A 24,428-nucleotide genomic window follows, 5' to 3' on the forward strand; every position below is an offset into this window, starting at 1 on the left:
GAGGATAGCCCACCGAGATCGTCGACTCCACAGGAGGAGCCGACAACGCCCGAGCGACCATCTACTCTTGGTCGCTCTCTAGAGCTCGACCCCACACAGGAAAGGTCGCCTCTGCACCATCGAGCTCGGCCATGTCCACAACCGGCTACCGCGCCGCGACTCTCGCCGCTTCTACGCGGAAGCCGCCACGCAAACCGAGGGCCTGCCGCCGGTCCACGCTACTTCGTAGATACACACAGCCCGGCCACGACGAGGAGAAGCTGGGGCCCGGGAAAGGCGCCGAGAACGGCTACAGGAGCTCGCGCATCTGCACACAGAAGTAGACGCGCTTGACGCACCCACACGCTTTTCTCGCGGGACTCAAACCCAGTCCCGATAACTGAGCATCTTTCTGTATCTGTCTTATCTTATAGAATATATGTATCATGGCTTTCGATTAACTCTGCAATTCCTTGATTATTGAGCACGTAACCTTCCTATCTCGCATGTCCTTCCGCTTGCGCTACCGCCTCAGCGAAACATAGCGACAATTGGCTGCTTATTTTCCGCTTTGCTTCCGATACTTGCTTCGTTGACCTGCTATAGCTGGCCGAAGACCGGACACTATCTTCAAGAAAAGTCACCATCTATCACCAGCCTGTTCAGCCAATCACGGCCGGCGCAGTACAGCAGATCACACGCACATACTCGCTTGCTTCTCGCATTCTCCTTTCACACATTCAATCTCCGTCTCCTCCCGAGACGCGTAGTGGCACAAACAACTCACCACCACATCCAGACACTATACCCCCACATTGTCACCGTCGACGGTTATTGGTGCGTTTACATTTTTTACATGTTTACATTTTTTCCGGATAAATACTTATCGTGTTTTTTTCGCGCGGATTAGCCTTGACGATAAGTCGAGAAATATTTGAAGTAAGAAAATTATTTCGATTGCCTCTCGTTGTTACATTTAACTCTTACGTATAGCGTGCGTGCCCTTGTTGTTGTCGTCTTATAAAGCCAATAATTTCGATTTACGAAAATGTCAGAATATTCTTGATTCGCATGGATATATCGGCTGCCTATAGCAATTACGCGTTGAATTGTCGTATCGGGAACAGGATGTTGGGGAGGGGGGAGGAAATAACTAAGCTTCATGATCGGCTTTTGCGATACGAGTTAGCGGAAATATGCGGTCCGTCATTTCCGAGTCGGTACGATGGAGGAGGGACGTCTGCACCCTCCGCACTCACCGGATAGACCAGATAGCCCGTGCATTCGTGATTTGGACATACATCCTGCGTCAGTCGGGACGGAGATCATACGCGAAAGAATAGTATCGTTGCCTCCACGGAGAGGACCGACGTCTCATCGTGACGTGACGGGTGCGCGCGGGAGCCCGTGAGTTTCGGCGGCCGAAAATTATGACGTATTGCACAAATAGAATTTAAAATTTTCGGGAACGCGCGGCGAAAACGCGGAAGCGTTTCTAATTCGAATCGAGGAGGGACGTTCGCTCATTCCGGTTGCCGATGACTTACTTAATTATTTACCGTTCTTTTTATCGGATACAGCGTTACATTGGTTTCGAGCCAGACGCGCGCAGTGGCATAATTGGAAAGATTTTGTGACGGCATGGAGGGTGCGATTCGGCGATCCCGATTTCAATTTGCGTTATGTGACGAGATTATGCGTTGCACCTAGAGAGAGGACGCGAGCTTGTCGCGGATTATTTAATCTCCAAGGCCACAAATAAGAAGGGAGGGTGTGCGTCACGGCGGGGCCCGATCACGAACCAGTCGTGAAAACTCGTAATTATTTTGCGAAAAAATATCACCTCAGCCAGGAATCGAACCTGAATCTCCTGCTTACCGGGCAGGCATCTTATCCTTTCGACTACAGAGACATGTGATGATATTTATCGTAAATAACGTGTTTAGAATAACATGTCAACAATACAATGATACACATATATACATATATCACAATATACATATATACATGTATATTCCCTTGAATTCCCACGACTGGTACTCCAGAGAGATGGTCCTAGTCTCTCGTTGGAGGTTTTGTTCGATCGTCTGAATCCTCCGTGGGATTTAACGGAATAACTTAATTACGCGCACCGAAATATGTTATCTCGATTGCAGGTTGTAGTTCCGCGAAATATGTTTCGCGATTTCGCGACATTAGAAAGAATGGCTGTTTGCGTCGAAGTTAGCTACAATATCGAGCTTTGCCTGATCTGGAAAATTCCTTGCTGCCGGAATTAGCATATCGGGTCGAGTTTCGCGCGAGTTTCATGCGAATCCGTCGTTGTCGCCATTGCCGGATTTTCGTCATCAACTCAAAGGTATTCCCCCCGTCTAGAATAGGGATACGACTGTCAGACGCGCGTATCGATCGTACTACGAGGGCGACCGAGTCCATGATTTTACACCACTAACTCGTTTTTGTCGTCGCTGGAAACCGCAACCGCGTCCGAAAGAGCTTCTGCCGGCGTAGGGTACTGGAATTGCGACGGATCCGGTCATATTACGCGAGAGTGCCGACAACTGCGCCGTACCTGTTGTTACCGTTGTGGCCGACGGGATACGACTGTGTTCGAGATGTTCGGGAAACAGAGGAGTGGGTCGTTAAGACGGGTACTTGCGAACCCCGCTCCCACGAACAGGACTCATATCGCAATTTTACCGGAAGATTAGTTATTCGTACGTTACGTTTGAAGCCGCTAAATTGACACCGCTACGTTATTTACACGTGCGTGTGGAAGAATACACTTTGGTGGCCTTAGTGGATTCCGGGTCGAGCCGTACAATGCTGGGAGAGGACGGAATTCGCATAGTAAAAAACTTAAAGTTGTCGATCGTACGTGATCGAGGTTTCCGTATTAAAACAGCGAACAGATCGCGCAGATATAGGGAGGAAGTTGAAGTGTCGATGTTATTGAAGAATCGTAAACGTGAGATTTCCGCATGCTTGTTGCCGAGCCTAGTCGTACCGTATATCGTAGGGATAGTTTTTTTGTGCGCTTTCGATATTAATCTCGATTTCGCAGCGTCTGATTGATGCTTTTCAAGCGAACCGAGAATTAGATACTGCTTTAACGGATTACTGCTATGGAGAAGCTAGTCAATAAGGTGTGTAGTGAGTTAGCCGAATTAACGCCGGATCAGTCGAAGCGATTACACAAATTTCTCGAAGATACCGTAACGAAAGACGTTGTGAGTCCCGGCATTACTTTCCTTACGGAACATAAAATTGACGCGGGCCGACACTCGCCTATAAGACAACGCTGCTATCTGGTCTCTCCAAATATGCAGGAAGCTATTCGCGAAAAGATTGATAAATTGTTAGATGCCGATAATCGAATTTGTCTTTTAGCGAGTGGTTGAATCCAATTTTCATGGTAAAAAAGCCAAATGGAAAATACCGCTTTTGTCTCGACTTTAAAAAGGTTAATAGCGTCTCAAAAAAGGATGCCTTATAAAATATAAACGTGATATTTAAATGAATTTTAATTAATTAAAACAAAAATCTCTAATATCTAAGATTATTGCGCTTGTCACCATTCCGATCACAACTATCTTTTCACTTGCTCATAAGATGTTGAAAACTTTCGTTTTTTTTTACATATAGTATAAGTGAGAATACAAATTGTATTCAGGAGACGTTTATAAAATAAATGTTATTAATACACAAAATATTTTAAATATGTATTTTTTTGTAGGTATTTTACATGTATTTTTTTTAATTATATTAAAAAAACAGAAAATAAAGAAATTAAAAACATAACACTTCTCTGTAAAATGTCCGCCCCAGCCACCTCGTCACCCACTCCTCCAGCCGCCTCGCCATTCGTTTCACCAACCGTCTCGCCATTCCCTACTACCTCGCTGTCCGCCTCATCCGCCTCATTCGCCTCGTCCGCTTTGTCGTCCGCCTCGTCGTCCGTCACAACGACAGCAATGCGAGCACTCCATTCGTGCTTTCGTGTATCTAAATAAAATAAAAAGCAAATAAATAAGAAATATAATCATATATCAATATATCACAATACATAAATCATGCATTATAGAAAATACAGAAGACTGTAAGTTACATTTCGTTTCTCTCCTTGAGAAATCGCACTCTTCTCTTTCTCCTCTTCTTTTTCCTTCTCTTCCTCCGTATCTTCCTTTTCTTCTACTCCCTTCTTCATATCCTTCACATCCTCTCTACATCCAGGCTTTCCTCCTTTGTCTTTTTTTTTCTCCTTTCGTTGCATTTCCTTGCGTTCGGACCTGTAAAAAATAAATTCATATATGTGCGTCTGTGCGTGCGTGCGTATGTATTAATATAATTTTAAAATATATTCCAAATAACACGGCTTGATGTTTAAAAGATTCACAACAATGTTCGTAAAACGTTTTTCCTTTCTCTTATATAGCACTAAATTTAATAAAAGTAATTTAAACTGAGGCACAGCAATGTTAAGAAAATGACATGTAGATATATGTAATGTATACGTATTCGCGTGAATGTGTCCAAACAAAAATGTATCAAACAAAAATCCATAATTTCGCTAGATCGAAAAAATTACTTGTACGTTTTCTGCGAGAATGTCTTTATAAGATGTCTTTTAGACACGCGTGTTATTTGGAATATTCTAATAAAAGGAAAGAGCAAATTATGTACATTTATTTATATTTTTTATCACGAAAGCTTCTCTTCGCGGAAGGACATGCACATGCCTCGACATTCGACAGTTGACTGATGAAGTGATCGGGTGATACACGTAGCCAGCCAGCGATGCCGGCGCACGAGAAACACTGACAACCACGCACACTGAAGAAAAATCATGTACTTAGCGTCTTCGCTTCGACTACTTGATAGAAGGACGATCTTCTATCTCATTTTTTCCAATTGCGTAATAACTCGAACTTCCCTCGCTGTATCATATATCTCTTATGACAATGTTTTATATATAATAACAATAATATTCGTAGCAAAATTAAATAAAGATATGTAATATAAAACAAATCGAGAATATGTTCAACAACCGAAAGAGACATGAATAATTCCCTCGGCAGGATCTTAGATGTCTAATAATTTTTTCTCAAAAATGTTACGCGATTTAATTAATTATCTTTAATATTAATGACAATCTTTGAAATTACCAATATATTGTTTTTTATGTGAACGCTATCTCACGTATATTTTTCTTTAAAGTAATTATCTTTTTTCTTGCATTTAGAATATTTGGAGATTTACTATTCCGGTTGCACAAACTACTTAATGTTTAAAAGAATCCGGATATTTCATGATATTGATTAAAACCACATGATATCGCGTAAAGATAGTAATTTACTTGCAAAAGATCTGCTAACAATACGAAGTTTTACGAGGATGTAGTAAGATATCTTGCTTTCGATACACCATACGCTGTATCTAGATTTTGTCCAACTTTTTTGTCAGGAACTGTAAAAAAATATTAATTTCCATTTTATGCAAAGCACATATAAATTTTGATTTATGTATTCCTATATGTATATAAATATTTAAATTTTTCAATATTAGTCAATATTAGTCTTTATCTTAAACCAAATATACTATACAAATCTTAAAAATAAATTGCAGCAGTATTTTATGTAAAGAACTACAATAACGCAAACTGTTCGATGCAGATAAAAGTTTGTTGGGATAAAAATAAATTATTATATCAATTGCTATTTAGATTATCATGATAAGTTTTATGCTTATTTTCAAAAACTCAAGATACTCACTATTCCAATAGCTGTTCTATGCTGTACAGGCGAGAAGTACGTTCATCTCCCAAATTAGAAGTTGTTCGAACCAACGAATCAATTCACAATTGCAATCGAAACGGTATGTTGCCAATCTGTTAGAAAGGAAATAATGTACATTAATGAAATATACAAGTAATATATTAAACAAATACAAAAACATAATATGCTCACATAGAAAATTGAATTATGAGATTTATCAAATTTGTCACAATCAATTCATTAATTTGTGACATATATCTTAAAATATATCTTAATATAAATATCATAAAAATCAAAATAAAATATCAGGTAAAAATTTCAGTTAATTAATTGCAATGCCCTTATTTTTTACTACAAAATCGAAAAGATGTTTCAGAAACATATCTTATAAACGCTTTGGTAAATCTTACTTCTTTGCTGATCGTAACGAGAAAAAACGGGAGCGTTCCAGATGCGTACATTTTCAATCGGACACACCGCTCACATCAGCCGATGCCTAGGAATTTTCTAGTGAGCCACTTATCAAAAATTTTTTTATTTAATCGACCAATCGGCAATATGTCCGATTGGACTCCACCCGAAAAAATCATCATAAACACCGAAGTTTTCTTTCCCTTGCTGATATAGATAAGGGCAATCTCCAGTGTATCATTGCTGATACCATTCAAATAATTGTTTATTTTACACTTCTCGATATTTCAATTAATTTTGTGATCTCGTAGATCGGTTCTTTTTTCAGTTTCTTTATTATTAATTCTCGCAATTTTTTTCTACACATTTTTTACATATTGAAACATCATATTCATAAAGACATGAACAGATATTTTGAATTGCATACAGTACAATTTGTAATAAAATATATGCTGCGCCTAACGCAGTGAAATGCTAAAAAATATCGTGCGCTATGCGCAGTAAATTATAATATAACGAAATTGTAATATAATATTCTGCGCTTTGTGCAATTAAATACGAAAAGCACTCTGCGCTGTGCACAGTACATTGTAATAAAACGTATTCTGCACTTTGTGCAGTTAAATACTAAAAAGCACTCTGCGCAATAAATTGTAATACCATGCGTATGTACGTATGTGCGTGCGTGCGTGCGTGCGTGCGTGCGTGCGTGTGTGTGTGTGTGTGTGTGTGTGTGTGTGTGTGTCTTCTTTATTCTTCTTTTCTTATGGTGCTCAAGATATTTTGTTCTCTCGTTCTCTTTTTATAGATTTTATTTTATTATGAATTGTAACGTTAATTTTTTATTTGTTCAAAATGTTTTTCATTTTTCTATTTGAAGTATTGCTTCTTTTTTCTGCACGATTGTTATATCTCTACGAGAATATATTTTTACAGTAATCATATATTTCAAAACATTCATTCGATGATTACAACACTTATGATTAATATCCAACCATCCAACGTGATTTTTATTTGTAGAATGCACACATTCAGTTACAATATTTTTGAAGAAGGTAATTGGATGCCTAATGATGTTGTTACGTACGTGTAAATGGCATTAATTGTGTTTTTGTAATATTTGTAAACGCAACAGGTGGTCTTATTAATTTTGTTATTATATTGTTGAAGCATCTTCATCCTTATTTGAATATTTTCCAAATTCTATATATTTTTTATTCACTTCGCATCATGAGAATTTTCGTCATATCATTGCGGCAATTCTCACAATTAATTTTTGCAAAACTTAGTCATGCCACAAATCCAGCGAAATATGCGATAGCATATTTTCATCATAACCACACAATGCATCTATATTTTCTGTATCTTCAAAATCTGTATATTCCTCTACAAGTTCTATATCTTCCAAAAAAAATCGCTGTCAAAGTCATCATATTCTATAATCGAAGTATTAGTATTATTTATGACTTTTTCTACTTTAGTGAGACGACTTGGATGAGTGATAAGAGCCTCTGGACTTTCTGGACATTGCCTTTATCCTCGTTTGGATATATCCTGTTGAGAGTATATGTCTAATGGATAATCATATCATTCTTGCCGTTGGATTTGGATTAAACTCTCCACGTTGTCTAAATCTAGAGAATAAGTGCTCCATCGAATCTTAGTTACACAATCCTGTTGCAAGTTCAAATCCTTCGAATCAATTTGCAAGTCTCTCATAGGTTGCAAGAATCGCTCGTACAGTTAAAACAAAGCCTCTAAAACAAGGAACAGTGTTATTTTGTTTGATGATTTTGATCATCTCGAGCACCAATCAGTAAAATCTGTTAACAAAATATTTAAATCAGGATTCTTGAGTCTTCCGCCAAAGTTTTCCGCCAAACTTTAATACTATAACTATTACAAACGTCGATAATATTTTTCCATCACAGTAAAGCTTTGTATGTGTCCTCAAGAAACTTGCCAATCTTTTTATTAAATGTGGAAAATCAAATAAAGCATTATATGGCTCAAAAAGAAATATACGTGAGATAGCGTTTCACATATTAGGTGTACAAAAAAGTTCTGAGCTTTAGATTTCATACAATTGAAATAACAATTTAAATTTTATATATCTTCCCGCCCTTTGGTTTTAAAGCGTTGACATTTGGCCTTCTAAAATGCCATACGATGTGGCGTTTGATGCACATAACCTCAAAAATCAATAGTGTTCACGATGACAATAACAAAAGAGCATATTCGATTTTCCATCCACTTCGTGTTTCATCTGAAGAAAAATGCTGCTGAAGCCATTGCAATGATTTGTGCTGCATATGGAGAGAACGCTATAAGTCATACTACATGTAAAAGAGGTATCAAAAATTTCGCCAAGGAGAATTTAGTCTTGAAGATGAACCGCGTGCTGGACGCCCTCAAAAGATTGAAACGGACGAATTGCAAGCACTGCTGGATATAAACTCTGCGCAAACTGAAAAGGAGCTTGCAGAACAGGCGTTACGCAGCAAATCATTTCCGTACGTTTACATACGATGGGAAAGGTTCAGAAGGAAGGCAGATGGGTTCTGCATAAATTGTCCGAAGACAACAAAAATCGTCGGCGTGACACTGCACTCACTTTGCTTTCGAAGTTCCGGAAAAAAGGTTTTCTGCGCAAAATCATTACAGGCGATGAAAAGTGGATTCTTTATGATAACCTTAAACGTAGAAAATCATGGATTGACCCTGGTCAACCTTCGACATCAACGCCAAAGCTCAATATCCACGTCAAGAAGGTTTTGCTCTGTATCTGGTGGGATTGGAAAGGTGTGTTGTATTACGAGTTGTTACAACCGGGTGAAACAATCACGGCAGACCTCTACCAACAACAATTGATCAATTTGAGCGATGCATTAGAAGAAAAGAGGTCATTTACTGGCCAAGGACGTCGTAAAGTGATCGTGCTTCATGACAATGCTTGACCACATGTTGCGAAAGCGACTCAGGACCATATCTTTGCGTTAGGCTGGGAACTTCTCCCGCACGCGGCGTATAGCCCAGACATGGCGTCTTCCGATTACTACCTATTCCGGTCGCTGCAGCATCATTTGGCTGATACACATTTCGTGAGATTTGAAGAGATACGAAAATGCATTGATGACTTTATCGCTACGAAGCCGGTGAGCTTCTATCGTCAAGGAATTCGCAAGCTACCCGAAAGATGGCAAAAGATCGTTGATGTAAACGGGGAATATTTCGCTGATTAATATTTTTTTTGTTTGTTTTTGAATAAAGATTGAATTTTACAAAAAAAGCTCAGAACTTTTTTGTACACATAATAAAAAACAACGTAATTTCAAAGTCTGTCGTTAATATTATAGATAATTAATTAAATCGCGTAATATTTTTGAGAAAAAATTATTAGACATTTAAGATCCTGCCGAGGGAATTATCCGTGTCTCTTTCGGTTGTTGAACACATTCTCGATTTGTTTTATATTACATATCTTTATTTAATTTTACTACGAATATTATTGTTATTATATATAAAACATTGTCATAATAGATATATGGTACAGCGAGGGAAATTCGAGTTATTACGCAATTGGAAAAAATGAGATAGAAGATCGTCCTTCTATCAAGTAGTCGAAGCGAAGACGCTAAGCGTACATGATTTTTCTTCAGTGTGCGTGGTTGTCAGTGTTTCTCGCGCGCCGGCATCGCTGGCTGGCTACGTGTATCACCCGATCACTTCATCAATCGACTGTCGAATGTCGAGGCATGTACATGTCTTTCCGCGGAGAGAAGCTTTCGTGATAAAAAATGTAACTAAATGTATATAATTTGCTCTTTCCTTTTATTAGAATATTCCAAATAACACGCGTGTCTAAAAGACATCTTATAAAGACATTCTCGCAGAAAACGTACAAGTAATTTTTTCGATCTAGCGAAATTATAGATTTTTGAATTATAGATTTTTGATACATTTGTGTTTGGACACATTCACACGAATACATATACATTACATATATCTGTGGCGGTCACCGCCACTCTGGCCCAGCAACGAGCGCGCCGGCGCGCGCCGCCGCGCTGCCACGCGCCGACACCGTGGGTCCGCGCACGGGAGTGACACATGCTCGCCACGAGATGGCCAGCCGTCCGACCGTCTGCTCGTGCGCGGAAAGCCGTAGGGCCCGCCCGCGCACGAGAGTGATACACGCGCTCGCCACGAGATGGCCACCCGGACAATCATCAACTCGTGCGCGGAAGACCACACGGCCGCTATATAAGAGCGGCTAGCACCAGCAACCGACACTACCCTTCAGTGCGCTCTGGGGCCCGTACGGCTAAAGAGACACTGAGGTCTGACCGCTTGCGGTCAAATTACACGGCCTTTTGCGGCTGGCGTTACCGACCCTTCACAGGTCGTACTCTCCCCTCGGTGGCCGTTCACGCCATAGAGGGGCTCCTCACCCTTCGACGCGGCCGTTCACGCCGTGCCTCCTCTCGCCGAACTCTTCTCAGCGGCCGTTCACGCCGTTGGGCGGGACTCTAGGCATCCCTGCCGAGAGGCACCTGAACGAGCCACCGCAGATTCCGCAGGAAAGCCACGCCGCGGAGACGACGCAGAAGTACGCCATTCAAGGACATCGATTCCGCCACCACGTCGCAGCCACCTCTACACTGCCGCTGACCTCGCAGCCGCATCCGCCCGTGCCCAAACAGCCTGCTGGCCGCCATCACCGCGGGGAGGCCTACCCCCGCCAGCCAGGATCAGCGCGGAGCGGACTTCCCGGCTGGGAGGACAGCGAGACGTCCAGGCACCGACGGCAACATCGCGCCGGCCAGGGCCCGCGCCGTCGAGCGCCGAGGAGCGACCACCGCCTCTGGGCGAGAACGACTAGTCGAGTTGTTCGGCGCCCTCTCGACATCCTCCTCATCCGCCGACAGCCACGCGTCCGGGTCAGCGTCACGGACACCACCGCGCCAGAGCGCAGCTCCGCGGACTTGCCCGCCTACGCCAGGCCGTAGCATCGACTTCCCGGCCCGTAGGGACGCACGCAGCGAGCCATCCACCCCGCAACGGGCGAGGATCTTGCCACAAATTGCGGCACATCACTGCCCGCCTGCTCAAGGCTTCATAGGACTACGCCCTGAGCCCACCAGGAGTACGTGGCGCCTCATCCCGTTGGACCTGGGGAGTATTGTCCGGGGAACGCCCCGTCGAGACCACCGGCAGGCTTCATTTCACGCCGCCTCTCAAACCGAGGCCTCTCCATCCCTTGGAAACGCACTGACGACCCGTGCCAGGATCACTCACGGCGGGGCTGGTGCCCGCGAGAGACGAACGCAGCGTTTCCGAGAGGAATCTCGCGACCCAGTCACCTCCGGATGCACATCGTACACACGGGGAACACAGACCCCCGCGTCACGCTCCTGATGTTCACGACATCTTTCGTTGTACTTTAAATATATAAAATGTACTTTTGAGATTTGCCTTATTCTGGGAACCAGCACGAAAAACCTTCCCTTCCCCGTCGCCCATTCCGCTTTGCACACACGGGAGCAGACAGCGGACAGGTAGCGCCGGAGCTGAAGCAGATGCTCAACGACGACATTGGTGGACGCACGAACCACCACATTGGTGTACATAGACACAAACACCATACTATAATGCATGATTTATGTATTGTGATATATTGATATATGATTATATTCTTAGTTATTTGCTTTTTATTTGATTTAGATACACGAAGGCACGAATGGAGTGCTCGCATTGCTGCCGCCATGGTGGACGACAAAGCAGACGAGGCGAATGAGGCGGACGAGGCGGACAGCGAGATGGTAGGAAGCGAGGCGATTGGTGGAACGAATGGCGAGGCGGCTGGAGGAGTGGATGGCGAGGTGGCTGGAGCGGATATTTTACGGAGGTGTTATATTTTTAATTTCTTTATCTTCTGTTTTTTTTTAATATAATTAAAAAAAATACATATGTAAAATACCTACAAAAAAATACATATTTAAAATACTTTGTGTATGAACGACATTTATTTTATAAACGTCTCCTGAATTTGTATTCTCACTTATACTATATGTAAAAAAAAACGAAAGTTTTCAACATCTTATGAGCAAAAGATAGTTGTGATCGGAATGTTGACAAGCGCAATAATCTTAGATATTAGAGATTTTTGTTTTAATTAATTAAAATTCATTTAAATATCACGCTTATATTTTATAAGGCATCTTTTTTTGAAACGCTATTAACCTTTCTAAAGTCGAGACAAAAACGATACTTTCCGTTTGGCTTTTTCACCATGAAAATTGGATTCGACCACTCGCTAAAAGACGAGTTCGATTATATCAGCATCTAACAATTTCGCATGCATGCACGCACGCTATACCCGTAGAACTATCGTGGCCGATCGAACTGTATGAGCTACTTTGTAGTATGCCTCTGGAAGATATGGATGATGCGAAAGATAATGTAGAGGCTGATCCAGTGGATAATCCTGAGAAAGTAAAGGAATGTCCTCCCGGGCTTGTCCGGAACGATTTGTATAATTATTATTAAGGGAATAGACCAGTTTGTCCGGCTTAAAAAACGGACATTCTTTGGGCTTGGATTGCGAAATAAGAATAAACGCTAGCAATTTCTAATTTGGCACTTTTTTAGTATATATTTAACTTGTTGTGGCTTAAATTTTATTAAAAAAATATTAAAATTTAAAGAAGTTATAACAATTCGCGTGAAAAGTGATTTTAAATGCGCCGGGAAACGGTGTACACGATTCCGCCATTTTGATAAATCTGAAACAAAAAATCAATTTGTTTAATAAATTGTAGAGTATTTTCTATCGCATAACGGAGCCTTTTTCCATTTTTTTAAAATTGAGAATAATATAAATGTTTAAATTTTTATCATATTTTTCAGTACTCTAATTGTTATTATATTTCGAATATTAAAAATGTTATTAACAAAAGTCTCCGTTACGCGATAACTTGTTTTTCTGAATATGTAGTTCAAATTTCAAGTCCAATCCATCAATTACAGCCTGAGATATCGTGTACACCGTCTTAAAAAACACAGTTTCGAGAAAAACGCATTTAAAGTTTGACAACTTGATATCATGTAACTTTTTGCGTCTATTAATCAGCCAAGCCTGCCATACGATGGGTCTCTTCATATACAGCATCCTCCAAAGCTGCTCTGTTCGCTCGACCAATTGTTCCTTTCGACCGTCTTTAGATGCTGCAAACGTCTGCGCCTTGCTTTTAAAGACACGTGCATCGTCAAGTTGCTCCGCCAATGCAACTGAATTCGGGCCAATAATTACGCCCATCGTATGCATCATCAAAAATATGCTTGTGTAGCCTTTATTAAAAATGCTTGCTGCAGCAATTTCTACGATCTTGATGCCGCTAAATATTCATTTCGGTGCAAATGACCAAATTAGAGAATTTAGGCTTTCGTTATTGTTTTGCATAAAAGTAAAAATAAAAAGTAAAAATTAATATTATAAAAAGTTAATTATGCGGTGGCCTGCATTTATCGGCACTTCCACCGATCTTGTTTTTAACTTTTTCGCAGCGGTACTAGCCGTTTCGCACTCGAACGTATGACGATTCGGCGGTTTTTTTTCTTGTTCTACTCGGATGTCCTGAACTTCGTGAATCCTTTTTGTCTACAAACGTACGATCTTTTTTTATAATATAATTTTAACTATTATTTTATATGCGTATGTGAAATATACTATGTTGCAGACAGCAACTGACTAAGATGTTTCACAAGCCTTCAACCATTTTCAACTAGAATTAACGAATTAATTCACACTTCCGAAAATAATATTTACGAAAGAAGGGGGGAAAAATGTTTATTATATCTATTATGTCGATTTATTATGTCTATTGTACTCGAAAAAGGCGATATGAAAATTTTATAAAACGCTGTGCCTCCTGAGTCTTCGGGCGTTTATGGGCGCGTAGGTACGCGACTCCAAATGCTATAACTCGAAAAATACTTTGAATATCCATTTCGGCACATTAATTCTATGACTTCAAACTATTTTTTAAAGCAAAAAAATTTTCGACTTTTTTAAAATTTCAAACTAGTCTCCCTCCTTAATAATAAATAATAATTATTTTTTGTTTAAGTTTCAATGTAGTTTTAGTAATCTTCTTTAGTGATTTAGTTTATATATTAGTTAGTGATTGATTTTTGGATATTTATATGCGTTTCTCCGGAACTCTCTTGGTGAGTCTTTCTTTTGTTTTTATTTTTATTTATTAGTTTTTGTAAGTACCTTTTTAATCGATTTGCACGTATAGTTTATTAAAATAAAATTGTTATTCTCTACCAAGACCTCTTTGCCGTGTCGAGAATGGACATATTCTTTTTATCTGCCTTCTCGGATATTATTATTTTATTTTTATTTCGCTTTCTCAACTAAAGAGTGTCTACTTTGAACTTTTTGTGTTTGCTTTTTCTCACAGTGCCTATCTTTCTTCCCCTTCCTTTTTTTTCTCTAATTTCGCGGTGTCTTCTTTATGATATCCGTTTTCTTCTTGCTTTTTATTTTATATTATATTAGTCTCGCGTTGTCTTTTTCATAAGGATGTGTCCACGTAATCCTAATCTTGTGATGGAGGATTATCCGATAGTGCGTGATTTATAAAGTAAAGTTGCCGCAAATTTGTCCAGTGCGTTCCTAGATCCGGACGTCGCTCGGTTAGATCTGAACATTATATCTACCTTCTCTGCGACTCTTCACGATAGGTCGTATACGGAAGAGTTTGTGAATGCAGCGGATAAGGCGCGCTGGAATACTTCAATATTTATCGTGAAAGTCGTTTCGACACGGGTCTTTCGGGCTCTCTCCTCCCTGCTTCTAATGAAGTGCTGTCAGCTTTGCTCGCATCCTCAGAGATTCCATCAAATAATTCTCTATCAGCTCACGGAGAGTTTTATTCTCGAAGGTGAGGGAGATCGCGAGGCAAATCGAAAAAACGAGATTGAATTTCGACGCTTTGCGGCGTGGTTGGTCGCGGATTCTTCGGATGAATCCGATGAGGAAGAGTCGACAACTACGAGCGATTTTTTTCCCCGCCCGGATGGGAGAACAATGAATTTTTTCAAGTTGATTAATGGTTTTACATTAATTGCAACGTGTGTGTGTGTGTGTGTGTGTGTGTGTGTGTGTGTGTGTGTGTGTGTGTGTGTGTGTGTGTGTGTGTGTGTGTGTGTGTGTGTGTGTGTGTGTGTGTGTGTGTGTGTGTGTGTGTGTGTGTGTGTGTGTGTGTGTGTGTATGTGCGCGCATGTGCTTAGTTTTAATTGCTTAGTTTTGTAATTATTTGTTATGTAATTATTTTTATTGTTAGTGTGTAGTTTTCTATTGTGGATCATACTTTGGATTTTATAGCTTTTCTTCGTATTGGTAAGTTCTAACATTTTCTTTTTATTATCTAGTTTATTTTTACTCTCTTAATTTTCGACGAACACTTTAACACTTTTAATCGATTCGCGTGTACATTTGTTTTTCGGCAGCCCGCTTTTATTTCGTAGTTAACATCACCCATTTTTTTTAATATTACGTAAAGTCCGATCCATAATGCGTCAAGTTTCCTCGATCGTCCTCTGCGTACCGTCTTGTCATATAGCAGCACTTTGTCTACGTTAAATAGATTTGCCTTCATCTTTTTATCGTAGCATTCTTTCGTTTTTTTCACCATTCATTTTTCTTCCTTGACACTTTCTTTTGCTGTTTGATTCGCAGCTCATATTTTTTCGCGGAGCTCTTGTACATAATCATCGTATGTATAGACTAGTCAGGGCCGTAATGGTAAGTAACGGTGCTTGGTGCTCGTAGGCTAATTCGGCATGGTGGTGGTATGCGGAATTGTGTTATACGCGAATATCGCATACGGTATCCATCATCCTAATCTGTCTGATCTTCATTAATGTAATATCGCAAGTACTCCGTCAGAGTCCGGTGCGATCTTTCCAAGGCTCTATTCGTTTCTGGATGATAGACAGTTGTTTGTAATTTCTGTATTTTCAAGAGTTAGCACTCATTTTAACAATTCGCTTACAAAGTTTGTTCCCTGATCGTTTAATATTATATTTTATCAAGGATGTCATATTCTAGTACTATTTTTGTTATGAATTCCTTAGCTATTGTTGCAGTCTCTTAGTGGTTTGGTATTGGTACCAATTATTGAATTTTGTTAAATTATCTTGAAACGTTAGTGTATACTTGTTTTCCGTTGTTATTACAGACAAAGATCCTACAATGTCTAATACGCATTTTTCAAATGGTTTCGTCGGTATATTCGTTGATGTATTCGTTAGTATTAGAGGTGCTTTAGCGCATCGTTAGTGTTTATTTTGAGTGAGTCCCAGTTGCGCATAAATCGGACACTACAGATTGAATGGTCAGACACGGATCCAAACGGAGAATAAGGAACGGACACAAGGTGGTTGAAATCGGACACAGTGAAAATCAGACACATTAAAAATCAGACACAGTGCCAATCGGACACATTGAAAATCGGACACAGTAGAAAATGGACGCACAGATAATTAAATAGATAATTTAATAGATAAAAAAACCTGGAAAAAAACGCGGCGGTCTGCCTCGCGAGATATTAAGTTAAAGTTGATCACTTTTTTGGTCATAGCAAGAAATCTGTCATAGCGACTCGATACAGCGCTAAAAAAGTGTTAAAAATAAAAGTGTTAAAAGTGTTATTATATTCGAAGTGCAAGATGCAATCTTTCGTCTTACTAAATGAGTTTATCATATACTAAAATGATAGATCCTAGAAAAATTAGTAAAGACCCCAACCCAAGGATTGGATGTAAAGTTTTCGCTGATTTTTTGTTGTACAAATATAATTTTGTGTTGTTTTCGTAATTAGTTCTGTGATAGTGGGGGGAGAGGGCTTCGCCCCCCGAAGGTATCATGTGTACAGTGTTACAACACATGCATGCTCAGTTCGCTGCATTATGTCGCTATGACAGATTTCCTAACCAAAAAAGTCATCAACTTTAACGCTTAATATCTCGGTTCGCAAGGCCGCCGCATTTTTTTGACAGATTCTTTTATCTATTTATCTATTTAACTATCCGTGCGTCCATTTCCTACTGTGTCCGATTAGCACTGTGTCCGATTTTTAATGTGTCCGATTGCCACTGTGTCCGATTATTACTGTGTCCAATTGCAATCACCGTGTGTCCATTTTCTACTGTGTCGGATTAGTACTGTGTCCGATTTCAACCACCTTGTATCCGTTCTTTATTGTGTCCATTTGGACTTGTGTCCGATTCAACATGTTGTGTCCAATTTATTCTGTGCGCAACTGGGACTTCCCTTTTATTTTTCTGGCAATATTCACATTTTGAGATGTATTGTTCAACATCTCGTTTTGATTCAGGTCAATTATGGTATATTCGAATTCTGTTTATTGTTCGTTCAATGCCTTGGTGTTCTCTTACAGGTGTTATGATATTCATATAATATTTATTTCTTATCTTCTTCTTTGTATTGTTTTTCTGGTGCAGTATCGGCTTTGCATCATTCTGATGCTCTTTCGTTATTGCAACCACGTTACGGCTTAACGCATCGACGTTAGCGTTGATTTTTCCTGCTTTATATATTATTTCATAATCATATTCTTCTAACTTTAATCTCCTAATTAAGCGAATCAGAATCTGTTATATTGAATAATTATATTAAAGGTTTATGGTCAGTAATTATTTTGAATTTCGTCCCGTATAGGTTGGGTCTGAAATGTTTTACTGTCCATGTAAACTGTTGCAAGTAATTCTTTTTCGGTCGTGTTGTAATTCTGCTCACATGATGACACGCGGCTGGCATATGTAACAAGTTGATCTTGACCTACCTCGCCTTGCGATAATACGGCTCTTATTGCATAATCAGGTGCATCTGTTAAAGCATCGGTTAAAAGAAATTCTTTTGTGAAATCGGGATATTTTAATACGGATGCCGTTATTAATTTGTCTTTTAGCGTGTCAAATGCAATTGCTGTGCTGTGATCTATTTAAATTTCTCTCCTTTCTTTATAAGTTTTGTCAACGGCTTTACGATTCACAAGAAATCTTCAATAAATTCTTTCTATCCAGCTAGTTCATGAACGAGTGCACGTCTTTTATCTTTTTGGACGTAGGAAAACTTTTTACAGTTTCTAATTTCAACGGATCCGGCGAAATTCCATTTTTGGTAATTATATGTCCGAGATAAGTTATTTCCTTTCGGAGGAATTCACATTTGTCGTGTTGCAGCTTTAAGTTGCTATCTCGTAATCTTTGCAGTACTAAAGTCTCTTATTGTATTCTCTTAAGCTAAGACCATATATAACAATATCATTGAGGTATACTAAACATTTAAGTCCTTGTAATCCTGTCAATACGGTGTTTATCAATTTTTGGAATTGCTGGAGTTGCTGGCATATTTTTCAATCCGGCATTCGATTAAATTCGTCATGCCTATAAGGTGTTGAAAAGGCTGTCTTACCCTTATCGCGCTTCGCCATCGGTATCTAGTGATAGCCGGATGCAAGATCGAGAATTGTAAAATATTTTGCATTGCCTAGCTGGTCCAATATGTCCATTATATTAGGCAATGGGAACGAATCTCCGATTGTGAGATCGTTCAATTTCCAAAAGTTTACTATTATTCGTAACTTTGATTCTACTTTTTTCGGGACAACTATCAATAGGGCGTTCCGCTGGTGTTCCGCTTGGGCGTATTGTATTCTGCTCTAACATTTGCTGAATTTGGTTGTTTATCTCGGTTTTATGTTTTTCAGGCATTCAATATGATCATTTGTACATTTACGGTACGTTTACGTTAGCTGAATTCGCACGATTTGATATCTCATGTTGTATTTTTGTTGTGTAGGTTGTGTAGCTGTCTCTGTCTAAATGAAAGACATCGTTATATTTTTTACATATATCTAACAAGGAGTTTTGCTTTTCTTGATTTAAATGTTGTGTTTGCAATAGTTTTCGTATCTGTTCTTCGCCAAGAGGCATTCTTAGATTCTTATCTTTTGCTAACACATCATTTATGATTTCGCGCGTCGTGATTTTGTGTATTTCATTATTTTTTTCTATAATGACTTGTGGTATTTGTATGTTCTTCTTCTCTTCGGTTATATTCAGTATGCTAACTGGATAGGAATAATTTTGCGGTTTCACAAGGCAACAAACTCCTATAAAGATTCCAGGCATTGTTTTTTCCGGTTAGTTATCGCGATTTCATTTCGGTTCGTGGAGACTTCCACAATTGTCTCGCTGCGAAGTTCTAATGTTACTCGCTGGTAAGGATAAAGTTTAAAATTTGTGTTTTTAATGCGTACTAAATTAATTTTATAGTAATTTACATGTGGTCGCATATCGGCGGATGAAATTAGCTCCGAAAGAAGTCCTGCTCTCGCAAGGCGGCTCCAGGATTGAATGGCTTATCGGCGCATATTTTAAGGCTTTGCTGCTCGCTGGACTCGACGCATTTTGTTAAATGCATTTTGATAAATGTATGAGGGAAGGCGTATTCCCCTCCGAATGGAAGCGAGCGCGCTTGGTTTTACTGCGAAAGCCGGGTAAGTTGGACGATTCACCGTCGTCTTCGTCCAATTTGTCTACTGAGCGATATAGAAAAGATCTTCGAACGTATATTGTTTAATAGGATAGTTTCCCATCTAGAGGGCCTCCAGAGCCGTCTCAGCCATCAACAATATGGCTTTAGGTCTGGTAGGTCAACGAACGATGCGATAATTAGGATGCAGCGTATAATCCGAAACCATACTAGCGAGGGTGAGTATTGCTTGGCTATCGGCTTGGATATCCGCAATGCATTCAATTCTTTGGCAAATTATAAAAGCGTTAAAAGACAAGCAGGTACCGTTGTACATAATTACCTATCTGATCGTCACATCTTAGCGATTAAGAAGAGCGGCCGCTACACATCGCACTTAATGACGTGTGGTGTTCCTCAGGGTTCAGTTCTGGGCCCACTGTTGTGGAACATCACATACGACAGTGTATTGCGTTGGAATACTGTATGGTTCTTACACTTTGTGCTTGGCGGACACGTGGCGAACACTTGGATGACACGTGATCATCGTTAGCAGTAGGAATTTTAATTTGTTGACCTCTAAAGCGAACTTAATCTGTGATTTAGTGATAAGCAAAATTAAAAGTCTAGAGCTCGAAGTTGCTCCTTCTAAGACGGAGGCTGTATTGTTTTGTCCAGGTAGCATTAAGGATAAAAGTCTCACCTTTTTGGTGAATGGGGTCTCTATCCAGTCAACCGATAAGATGAAGTACCTCGGTATTGTAATCGACAATAGATGGAAATTTGCTCATCACTTTAAGATGGTATCGGGAAAGGCGGAAAGAGTGTTATCGCGACTGGACCTCTTGATGCCCAACCTGCGCGGTCCTAAATTTGATAAGCGTAAGTTGTACGCCAGCGTAGTGCACTCCATACTATTATATGGTGCTCCGGTATGGGCCACGGATGAAGTCCTCATTAAGAGGAATTTAAAGTCGATTGATCGTATACAGAGGCGTGTATCGATTAGAGTTATCTCGGCCTATCGTATGGTATCGTTGACGGTCACTGCTTTTAGCGGGAATTCCTCCCTTCACCATCTTGGCCAGGATCAGGAAAAAGGTGTATGACCGCATTTCGGAATTGGAATTAGGCACCAATGTAAGCTTACCCATCAAGCAAGAAATGTTGTTAAACTTAGAGCTAAAAATGACATAATTACAGAGTGGAGAGAAATGTTGACTGAAATGTTTCCGGACGATGCTGCGTTGTACACCCGAAAACTAGTAGTTCCACACTTAGAGGAGTGATTATCCAGATCTCATGGGTTTTTGTCATATCGATTGACGCAGGCATTGACGAATCATGGCTGTTTTAGTTCATATTTATATAGGATTAGAAAGTTTTATACAAAGCGTTGCGAATTTTGTTCTGCAGGACGGGACGATGCTGGTCACACGCTGTTTCGTTGTGAGGCATGGTCTTATTTACGCGAAGAAGTTGAGCAAAGACTCGGGAAAAGATTATCTGAGAGAACGCTCATCGAATCTATGTTGTCGGGACGAGACAAGCGGCAATGGATAGAAACAATGATAGGTGAAATCATGTCTCTCAAGGAAGATGCGGAGAGACGAAAACAGGGTGCATTGGTCGTGGTGGCCTAGGGGATCGGTTATGCCGATCACTCGGTCCAGTCGCGTGGTCATATCTGTCCCCCGTATGGTGGATCGACTACGCGTTTCCCGCATTCCCGCAACATGAACGATATGGTAGTCTACACGAATGAAGAGTATTACGACATGATGATGGTACTTGGCGAGTATCAAGGGCGTTGCTGCGAGGAGATACGTCGAATTATATCCAAACCGAGACATCCAAGACATCCAACAACTTATGTTATACTTGAAGCGGCTCAAAGATTATATGAAACCGGAAGCGTGTTATCAAAAAGAAAGGACACTGGCAGACATCGTGTTGCAAGAAATTTACGAAACGTGGAAACAATCCTTCGTGCTGTTGAGCAAGAACCTGAAACTAGTATTCGGGACGTTGCTCGAGAGCACGAATTATCTTATTCCACCGTCCAAAGAATACTCAAAGAAGAAAAACATTACATGTCTATCATTATACTCGCGTGCAACATTTGCGACAAGAAGATCATCCTCGGAGAAAGAGATTCTGCGAGAATTTCCTAAGAAGAGTAGACGAAGATCGAGAATTTCCTTCTCGTGTAATATTCAGTGAGAAATCGCTGTTCACACGAGAAGGAATTTTAAATTCGCATAATATGCATATGGGATGACGAGAATCCTCGAGCGACTCAGAAATTATCAAATTCGTTGGAAACTAAACGTCTGGGCTAGGATTATTATGGGTACAAAAATATTGGGTCCAGTTATTCTTCCAGAAAGATTAAAAAGCGCATCGTATTTGGAATTTTTATTAGAAAATCTGCCGGACTTTTTGGAAGAGATACCATTATTAAATAGAAATAAAATTATATTTCAACAGAACGGTGCTGGTCCACATAACGCCAGAATAGTCATAGACTTTTTAAATCAGCAATTTCCTGGTCGTTAGATAGATCGGTATGGACCGATACGTTGATCTGCAAGATCCCCAGACCTCAATCCATTAGATTTTTTCTTGTGGGTACTGCAAAGAAATCATTTACAGACAGCTTCCCGAGAATGTCGAAGAACTAAATAATAAACTTCACCATGCCATTTGGTCAATCGACAACGAAGTTATGGAGAAAACCCAAGAAAATTTATTGAAACGCATGAGAGCTTGCATCAGAATGGACGGCGGACATTTCGAACATTTATTATGAAAAGAAAAGAAGTCTTCTATAATAATTTATCTGCCCTTTTCAGGGCAACCAAATATTTTATTTCGAGGGACATTCTCTTCGAGTTCACAAATTATTAAAAATTATTAAAAAAAATTATTAAAAAAAATCAACAAAAAATCAAATCAATTATGTTCGACAGGTGGACATTACCTGATATTATCCCGATATTACCCGATATTATCGAACTTATCTATTATTACTTGGTATTACGAAGCGTTCGAAGCGTTTCACTATCGGTCATTAACGCGCTGCATCCTGATAATAGGCTGACTTATCGATCTGATTTATATTACATTAGGTCGATAAGTTAGATCGTTATTATCACTTGGCGAATTAATGCACTTTACTGCACTAAGAACATAATCTGTCTGATTGTTGCCGCCACGCTGCCGCGCGCCGACACTGTGGGTCCGCGCACGGGAGTGATTCACGCGCTCGCCACGAGATAGCCAACCGATTGATCATCTACTCGTGCGCGGAAAGCAACATCACCGCTATATAAGAGCGGCCAGCACCACCGATCGACACTACCCCCTCAGTGCGCACTGGGGCCCGCATACGGCTTAAATAGCGCTGAGGACTGACCGCTTGCGGTCATTATACGGCCTTTTTTGCGGCTGGCGTTACCGACCACTCATAAGTCGTATTCCCCCTTCAGTGGCCGCGCACGCCATCGAGGATTTCCTCCGCCTCCGACGCGGCCGTGCACGCCGTGCCTCCTCTCGCCTGAGTTCTCTTCAGCGGCCGTACACGCCGTTGAGCGAGACTTTCGGCACCCCTGCCGAGAGGCAATTGAACGAGCCGCTGCCTCCGATACCGGAGGAGAGCCACACCGCGGAGACGACACCGGAGTACGCCGCCCAGGGACCAGGACTCCGCCACCACTTCTTCACCGCCGCCGACCTCGCAGCCGCATCCGCCCGTGCCCGAGCAACCTATTGGCAGCCATCACCGCGGGGAGGCTTACCCCCGCCGCCAGGACCAGCACTGAGCGGACTTCCCGGCTGGGAGGACAGCGAGACATCCCGGCACCGCCGCATCTCGGATCGTCGGCGACTTCGCGTCGGTCAGGGCTTGCGCCGCCTACGACAAGGGGCGACCAACGCCCCCCGGCCTCCAGGCAAGAGCAGCTAGTCGAGTTGTTCGGCGCCTTCTCGACATCATCGTCATCGGCTGACAGCCACGCGTTCGGGCCAGCGTCGCGGACACCACCGCGCCCGAGCGCAGCTTCTCGGACTTGCCCGCCTACGCCGGGCCGCACCATCAGTTTTCCGGCCCGTAGGGGCCCACGCAGCGAGCCATCTATCCCGCAACGGGCGAGGATCTCACCGCAGATTGCGGCGCATCACTGCCTGCCTACTTCAAGCTTCCTCGGACAACGTCCTGAACCCACCAGACATCCGTGGCGCCTCATTCCACTAGATCTATCATCACAGGAGTATCGTCACAGGAACGCCCCGACGAGACCACCGACCGGCTTCCTATCACGTCGCCTCTCAGACTGAGGCCTCGCAGCCCGCCGGAAGCGTGCTGACAACCCGCGCCAGGACCGCTCACCACGGCGGGGCTGATATCCGCGAGAGGCGAGCACAGCGCTTCCGCGAGGAACCTCACGATCCGGCCACCTCGGGCCGCACGCCGAACACGCGGGGAACGCAAACCCCCGCGCCACGCTCTTGATGTCTTCGTCATCTTTTGTACTCTTACCATGAAAAATATATAATGTATATTTGAAGATTGCCTTATTCTGGGAACCTGCACGTAAACCTTCATTTCCCTCTCGAGCCTGTCGCCTTCTTCCGCTTTGCCTGAGCGAGAGCTGACAGCGAGCTGGTTGAGCCGAATCTATTAGAACATCACTAC

At 41.3% G+C, this 24,428-nt stretch overlaps 1 long non-coding RNA gene across 1 annotated transcript; it reads right to left on the bottom strand.

Moving 5' to 3' along the window:
• Positions 1-3,696: 3,696 nt before the first annotated feature.
• On the bottom strand, positions 3,697-4,998 carry LOC148936791 (uncharacterized). Its single transcript, XR_016139332.1, has 3 exons — positions 4,663-4,998; positions 4,088-4,268; positions 3,697-3,984 (listed from the first exon to the last, which is right to left on the bottom strand). It is a non-coding gene; the product is annotated as an uncharacterized LOC148936791 (long non-coding RNA).
• Between the last annotated feature and the right edge of the window lie 19,430 nt (positions 4,999-24,428).

Source organism: Pogonomyrmex barbatus, unplaced genomic scaffold (assembly GCF_055798465.1).
Source record: "Pogonomyrmex barbatus isolate J1 unplaced genomic scaffold, ASM5579846v1 scaffold2, whole genome shotgun sequence".
Taxonomy (NCBI): Eukaryota; Metazoa; Arthropoda; class Insecta; order Hymenoptera; family Formicidae; genus Pogonomyrmex; species Pogonomyrmex barbatus.